The sequence below is a fragment of the Dreissena polymorpha genome, chromosome 1 (genome assembly GCF_020536995.1).
Source record: "Dreissena polymorpha isolate Duluth1 chromosome 1, UMN_Dpol_1.0, whole genome shotgun sequence".
Lineage (NCBI taxonomy): Eukaryota > Metazoa > Mollusca > Bivalvia > Myida > Dreissenidae > Dreissena > Dreissena polymorpha.
In genome coordinates, this window is record NC_068355.1 from 44,174,073 (window position 1) to 44,180,701 (window position 6,629).

Below are 6,629 nucleotides of genomic sequence, written 5' to 3' on the forward strand. Positions count from 1 at the left end.
CACTGCATTACGTTTATTGTCAGTGTCTCTAATTTTTCGGACACTGTATTTTTGAAATATTTTTTTGTATCTAAATTTTCGGACATGATTTTTTTAACGTTAAGAAACTTAAGAGTAATTACGGTAATCGTATAACCATATTTATGTAATTACATCATATAATTTTTCTTAATAATTGCGAAATAACATTATCATATTAAGACAGATAACAAGGCACATTTGGTAAATGATTTACTTATTAATTTGCGTTACAAATTGCGTACTGGTACAACAACAATTTACTTCTCTGACCATTTTGGTGTCAATATCTCCTTAAAAACACAAAGCCAATACTCCTGTCAAATAATACTCAAAACGTGTAGATGTTTGAATCCAAAACATCTCAATCGTCATATATATATATATATATAGTTTATTTTTTACACAAACAAGGCTACTTGTTTTAACTTTTAAAGAAACAAACAACACTCAAATACGTTCTCAAACGTTCGGAAAATAAAACACATCCTGTCAACCTCAACGCAATACAGTGCAAATGATTAGAGTCAGTTAACTGTTATTTTATTTTGTCACGAATGAAGCTGAAACGTATGGCGTACACATGTGTAGTATGTTCCATGACTATGGGATTGTTAATCCTTAAGTCATTTCCGTTCGAAAGCATGCAGTGTTAGTATATATAAAAGCCACAGGACGCCTTTGGATTCATACAAAATCATGGCCTTTCCACCGTCATTCTACTACACAGCTAGCTTAGCATCTCTTCAACTAGCCAGCATATGCATTTCGCATCGTTGGCCATTTTATGCCGCTTCTGTTGCAGTGTTGACGGTTGCAATAATATGGTCAAATCGGAAGACTTTAGGAAACTGTCGAACAGCCTGTTTGTGTAATCCTGAATAAAATTGAGTAAACATTTTGCGTTCTTGTTATTTATGAGACGTTATTATATATTTTGAACCGTTTTTCGCTATATTAGATAAAACTTACCAGAATCAATTCTCCATCTCTTTGATACTTTCGAAGTACTTCCTTACGTTCACATCGCTTAACAAAGTACGTCTGAAATTTAAATTAAACATTGGAAACAAATTGTTTAAAGACGTTTAAAAGTAAATGGTATCTACGACGCAATAAACATACATAAATGAATACAACATGCAAGGTATTTAGTTTTTAATAATGAGGCGAAAGATACATTATTTTCCCCTTATATATTGCAGTATCGAAAATCCCATAACCGAATTATGCATTTCAGAACTCATATTACGTTTTAAGATCTCATTGTGCATACTGTGTTTATAGATTTTGTTTAAAATGAGCGTTTTATGGTAAGAAAATATTTAAAACATTTGAATGACATTAACCGTTGAAATTAGCAAATAATATTCCTACGTTGTCTACATCAATCAACTGCTTTAAATAACAGTTCATGAATCATTATTCGGAAGGTTGTTTTGTTCAAGTATATTCCAATATCCTGGATCGATGTCTGCACACATTTTGTATCATCTCGAAGCAACTTATGTTTTGCAACTTCTGCATTAAAAATGTGTGTCATGTACGTACATAGGTGAGCCATATGCGACATTTCATGTTCATACTGACCTGACATGGACGGAAATCGTATCTCACTAACACCAAGGAGCAAGTCTGTGATTTGTCAAGTAATTTGCTATGAACGATGCAGAGAAAATAGTTAACGATACAGTCATGATAAAAGTATATGTGTACTTGAAATGTTCTTTTGGCATTCACACTATATTACGTTACATTTTCGATGAAATATTGAACAATAAGCTGCTAAAGGTCTTATGGGTAATTTATATTTCAGCTTTTGAAAGAACACAATTATCGATGCATTTTGTCAAAACTTAACCCAAAAGATTACCAGATCGTGAGTGTAGCATAGTAAAATATATAATCCTCATTTCAATTACAAAAAAAGTGTTTAAGATAAATATTATAATGTTTTTCGCGTTAAATTTGTTTATTGACCAAAACAATACAATAAAAGACAAAAAGGGTCGTTATTTACCAAACGCCCTATTGGTTCCATCCACGCATACACAAATCATAACGCCAAATAGCTGTGAATTTGCCGATCAGTTAAGCAACGATACATTGAAAGTGATTTCGAAACTAAAACTCATTAACAAGTACAATACCTCGCTAAAGTAATGTGTGCCACATAAAAGTAGGGTATTACCCCAATACAAAATTAAAGTAAGGCAGGATATCAAATCGTTATAGACTTCAACTGCTGATTCCGCTTATATATACTAAGACTAGAGCTATAAAAAAAATTATTATGAGCATAATAAAAGGTATTATTATTAAGAGGGCCATGGTTGCCCTGGTCGCTCACCTGGGTAGAATTTACGTTAAAAAAAGTCTGTTAACGTTGGGTTTTTTTGTAAAAAAGAAAAGGGTTTGTCGTTTCGGCAGATATATACTTATGCGTCGTTAGTTTTTGTTTGTTTTATTAATTTATGTTTATGTGTATTGAAATAGACATTTTTTACCCATTGCAACAAAGCTAAAATTTGGATAAAAGTAATGCGAGTACAGTAATTTAATAATGTGCATAATAAGCAAAAGAAAATGGGTGTAATTTTTTTCTGCAAATTGTTGTGTGGCTTTGATATAACGACATACGCATCTCAGCATCTGTGGTTGTTATAAGGTATGACTAGTTACAACTTGTTTTTTGCAAGAACAGCTTTAGATACCGATAACACCTGTATTTTTTAATAGACGGAGTGTTTATGAAATAGCTTTTGCATTTTTAAATACAAATTGAGGAATTGTTATGATATATCAAAGTTGGATAAAAAGAAGTAACTGATTTAAACAATTTCTACTAGATATTGCACATTGATCTTATTCGAATGTATCAAACATCTGGCAACCGATCTTTCTCATAGTTTAACATATGTGCACATATAGTGGTAAACACACACAAGAAATTGAAAAAGTTATTACATCAAAACAAATGTCAAGCTTTTTGTAACTTGAATGCACATAAAAAATCTGAAGCAAAAAGAAATTATTTTCGGGGAAAAAAACTGCCAAAACAACTTTCCTTTTGAAGAAAATAGTATTTTGTTAGCTTTAATATGTGATAAATTGTTGGTTTTTTTAATTACCACATTCTTCACATTTTAAGCCAAGTAATTTAAAACAATTCGAAATATTTTCAGACTCATCTTGCAATGATATTTCCAATTGAAACAACAATTAAACCTGTTAAAACAACAATCTTAAATAATTACCTCAAAACTAATGAATGTGCTAAACTACTGAATAATACGGCATCTGACCTCATAAAAAACTGTATGCCACAAACATTTTCAAGCTCTTATATACACTTTGCAATTGTTGGGGTCTTACATAAAAAATCTTTGATGTGAGTACCCAGTTAGGGCCAATTTTTAATGAGTTTGAGCTATAAGCCTGTTACACAATCATCACATGGCAGATTGAGAAGGCATCAACAATAATATTGAACTGCAACAATGAAAGCATGGGTTTACCACTATGTGATTTTCTGCACACATAAAAGATAATAATCCGAATTAATGACAATAATTAATATGAGAAATGCAATATGATTAGAAATTTGGGTTGTTGTTAATGTCTCTGAATCCATCACCAGTAGCATCATCATCATCATCATCATCATCATCATCATCATCATCATCATCATCATCATCATCATCAAAACCAATTCCAAACTCAGCTCTTAATAAATTTTCTGACCAAGTTTCATAAAGATTGGACTTTAAAAGTGACTTCAAGAGTGTTAACAAGGTTTAACTATAGCAATATAAGGAAAACTGCCATGCCTGTCCCCTGGTGGTCATGTTTTTTTCTAACAGACAATAACCATTTTCGAACTCAGCAAAGGTATCAAGAGAACAAATGTTCTGACCGAATTTCATGAAGGTTGGACTGAAAAGGTGACTTCTAGACTGTTTAGAAGCATAAACAATAGCCATATAAGGAAAACTACGCGTTCCGTGACGGCCCTGTTTTTCTAAGAACCGTTTCCATTTTTAGACTCAGCCGATATATCATGAGAACAAAAGTTCTGACCAATTTTCATGAAGATATGTCAATAAATGTAACGTCTTGAGTGTAAACAAGGTTATACTAAAGCCAAATAAGGAAAACTGCCCCGCTTCCTGGCGGCCATGTTTTTCAATCGACCAAAACCATTTCTGACCTCAGCCGAGCTATCATAAGAACAAATGTTCTGACAGGAGTTTCATGTAGATTGGACTATAAATGTGACTTAAAGCCTGTTAACAAGTTTTTACTATAGCCATTAACGTAAAACTGCCCCGCCCCCTGGCGGCCATGTTTTTCAAATAACGGTAACGATTTTTTTTATTTGACCCAGTGACCTACTTTTTGACTTTATGTGACCCGGTTTCGAACTCGGACAAAAATATTATTGAGACCAATGTCCTGACCAAGTTTCAGCAAGTTCGGAAATAAATGTGGCTTCTATAGGGTTAACAAGGCGACGGAGGACGCACGACGGACGACGGACAAAATGCGATCCCAAAAGCTCACAATAAGCACGTTGTGCTCAGGTGAGATACAAAGAAATTTATCATGATTTATAAAGGACTATGTAGGTGCCTCGAATAAATGAAATAGTAACAAGGATACACGCTCACTACATGATAAAATTATAATTCGTTGTTTTTCTCTGGCATCTTTGTTAAATCTGCATAAATCCAACATCAAATGCCCCATGGCCTAAAAAGGAAAATAAATATAATGAGATAAACATGCAATTTCGTGTATATACAAAATGTTCTATATTAAGTGTCGCGTTTCATACATTCGCAATTAGAACAACTGATGTTATTGCGCAAATAGCCTCGTATACAGTTTGGGCAGAATTATGTAGAAACAAGCATTTTATGAGTACAGCTTTTATTATAATTAAAGCAAAACTGAAAAAGGCATTAACTCTGTAGTTATTTGAAATCTGCTTACATGCTACTAGTGCACTGCACTACCTTACAGCGATCTATTTATCTAAAAGAAAGAAATGCCCATCCGTTCAATATTTTGTGTGAATTTCGTCGGACAATAAAACATGACACTCGGTAATAACTCCGTTAATAATCGGTTATGTTTCTTTGACACGCAACTCTGCATGATAATCATGTTGTTTTTTAAATGTGAAGTTGGTTTGTTTAGGCATTAACATGTTATGTTCGGACGAAAAACATCTAATTCCTTAGAGTACCGATGAACATGTGGCGTTGGTGTTCAGCCAGACCAGGCATGTTCAGTTGGCGTTCGTGTAATTTAGTTACAAAGGAATTCTAAAGTTTTGACCGCCCAACAAGCGATTTGTTACAGGAATTAAACAGATACATAAAAACATGCTTGTATTTTGAAGATAGTTCTATACCGAACATATGCAACGTATGCTGGTAAACATACATTTTCTTTCAAGTTGCATGTATTTCTTAACCCGCAAGTCACTGGTTGAACACAAAATAGAGACACATATTTTGTTTATTGAACACGAAGTATTACCTCGACAATAGTGGTACACAACTTGGTCTTGTGCGCGACATATATCAAGGTGGTGAAGATATTTGCTCAGATATTTCTAAATCAATTAGGAAACTATATAGTTCTTTGACCGCACAACGCCTTTGTTTGTATGGTGTTTTTTAACTTTAACATCCAAGTGTGGCTTCTCCTGACGGTTCTGGTGTCAATTAATGGTAAATATTTCTTAAGTTACTTAAAAGTCTATTAGGAAATGGCGGATTTATAGAACGGACAAAAAACGGAACAGACAAACGCAAGGAAGGACATGCGCAAACCTATAGGTTACAACCGGTTTCATTCAAGGGAAGGAATATAATTTACATATCACCTAAAGGTTACAACCGGTTTCATTCAAGGGAAGAAAAACATATCGACGTTCATCATTTTTTCCCGTCAAATCACAATTTACAAATGCGTCTACAGAAAAAATAAACCAGTTATATTTCTTAAAGGTATAAACGATGTGGACTAAATATTTGACAGATATTAAACGAAACAGACATATGGGCGAATGATGAGATAGACAAGCCGGTTCCAGCATATCCGCTTTCTAACTCTATTGAGTGATGGTAGACGAAGAAAAGTAATGTACGTTACATAACTCCGAAAATCCCATTACTAATTTGATGTAAAGACATCTGTGCTATATCGAATTTCGTATAGACAATACCAGCGTTACGCATATTACAAACGACGTATGTAAAGAACAAAACTTTATGAAAACGATTACCTTAATCTGAAGATTATTCGTGAATCTCTTCCCGTTTGAACAACGCCATTTCTCTTTTGACGTAATACAAAGGGCTATACCCATACACAAAATAAGAACGGGCATTACGGCAATGAGAATTGGGCCGTTGTTATTTTCTTGGACTTTGGATCGGTGGAAAAGTGTCAGCATCAGGCCCAGGTTGATACACACGTAGAATATAACAAAAATAACACACATAACGGCCACCGTAAAAACTTTGCGAAACCGAAATTTCGCAAACTTAAGTACCCTTTTTCTTAAAGATTTGCTACTTTGAGACATAGTTTGCGAT

General features: G+C 33.7%; 1 long non-coding RNA gene across 1 annotated transcript; it reads right to left on the reverse strand.

The window, feature by feature from the left end:
* Nucleotides 1–1,615: 1,615 nt before the first annotated feature.
* On the reverse strand, nucleotides 1,616–6,359 carry LOC127854971 (uncharacterized). Its single transcript, XR_008037378.1, has 3 exons — nucleotides 6,317–6,359; nucleotides 4,681–4,770; nucleotides 1,616–1,653 (listed from the first exon to the last, which is right to left on the reverse strand). It is a non-coding gene; the product is annotated as an uncharacterized LOC127854971 (long non-coding RNA).
* Between the last annotated feature and the right edge of the window lie 270 nt (nucleotides 6,360–6,629).